Below are 1,550 nucleotides of genomic sequence, written 5' to 3'. Positions count from 1 at the left end.
AAAAGGATCATTTACCTTTGCCTTTTTTTCCAAGCTGGATTCACCTGCTTTCCTGTCCAGGAGGACTCGCTGTGGTATTGTCCTCCCAAGCTTCTTTTCCAAAGGAGAACCCGGGCGTGCTAATTGCTGGGTGTCGGCGACACGAATGGAAGTGGACGACAGCTGGGTGCTGGGCCCGTTCTGTGGGGACAGGCTGGGGTTTGCATTGTATAGTCTGGCCTCCTTCCATCTGCACTGGCTTTTGTCTTGGGTCTCAGGCAATTGGCTAGAGCCGAAAACATAAACACTTCCATGCCCTTGCCCCTTATCGTTTTCTTTTCACGTTGGTTGAGGAAATACACCTGAGAGACCAAAGGAACACAACGCACCCAGCAATTACCAGCCACCACGGGCAGGCGGCAAAGGCTCAAACAACAAAACCCCCGAGGTGGGCTGCTGCTGGCCCCTGGCTTTGCTCAACGCTCCTGTCAGGGGCCAGGCTCTGGGACTGAGTCAAGGACTCCCTCCCCCTTCTGTCTTGGGACAGCTGGTTTCCTTGCTGCCAAAGATGGAGAACTCAGGAAGTTTCTGTCCTGATTTATTTTGCGCAAACAGCGGCCACAGGTCGTGCCCGGTGCTGGGAAAGCTACTGAATAAAGGGAAGGAGGCAGAACTTAACTAAATTTGTGTCATCCATGAAGCTGTTTTCTTTTTAAAGTTTATTTGTTTGTTTATTTCTCCATCTCTATGCCCAGCGTGGGGCTTGAACTCACGACCCCAAGATCAAGAGTCGCACGCTCTACCGACTGAGCCAGCCAGGCGCCCCTAAACTGTGCGTCTTTGACCCATGGATGCATCTATGTAATCCACACCCTTATCAAGATACAGTATATTTCCACCACTTCACAGAAGTCCTTAGAAAATTCACCGCCCACCCCACCCCCACGAGGAAACCGCTATTCTCCTTTTTCTTTCCCTATAGTTTTGACTGTTCTAGAACTTCATAGACATGGATCATACAGTACGTGTCTAGATTCTTTTGTTGAGTAGATCAGCTCTCCCCTCTTTATATTTGCTGAGTTATTGTTCCGTGTGAACATACCTCAATTTGTTTAGTTCTCCTACTGATGGACATTTGGGTCATTTCCAGTTTTGAGCTATTATAAACAATTCTGCTACAAATACATTTGCATAAGTGTTTTATGGAATTTTTTTTTCTATGGAATGTATTTCTCGTGGATAACTCGATCGGAGTGACATTTCTGGGGGACAGGGTAGGTGACTATCAAAAGGACTGACTACCCCGAATGTTTGCAAGGATGTGGAACACCCAGAACCGATGCATTGCTGGAGGAACATAAAATGGTACAATCTTCGGGAAAAGTTTGGACTTTCGTGTAATCACCTATGAAATACTTAGTGGCAAGATTGTGAAAAGAAAGAGTGTATCTTTCTTTTTTTTTTTTGACCCAGGAAAAGCTTTGGTGGAAAAATCCCAAAGGGGCATTAGAAAGAGAAGGTCAAGGGGCACCTGGGTCGCTCATTCGGTTGAGCGTCTGACTCTGGATTTC

The 1,550-nt window shown here is 46.8% G+C and overlaps 1 non-coding gene across 1 annotated transcript; it reads right to left on the bottom strand.

The window, feature by feature from the left end:
* Window positions 1-727: 727 nt before the first annotated feature.
* On the bottom strand, window positions 728-800 carry TRNAK-CUU (transfer RNA lysine (anticodon CUU)). The gene has a single exon. It is a non-coding gene; the product is annotated as a tRNA-Lys (tRNA).
* Window positions 801-1,550: the final 750 nt, after the last annotated feature.

This window comes from Panthera uncia, chromosome C2 (assembly GCF_023721935.1).
Source record: "Panthera uncia isolate 11264 chromosome C2, Puncia_PCG_1.0, whole genome shotgun sequence".
Classification (NCBI taxonomy): Eukaryota; Metazoa; Chordata; class Mammalia; order Carnivora; family Felidae; genus Panthera; species Panthera uncia.
Note: the sequence above shows the minus strand (reverse complement) of the source record. Positions and strands in the feature narration are given on the sequence as shown.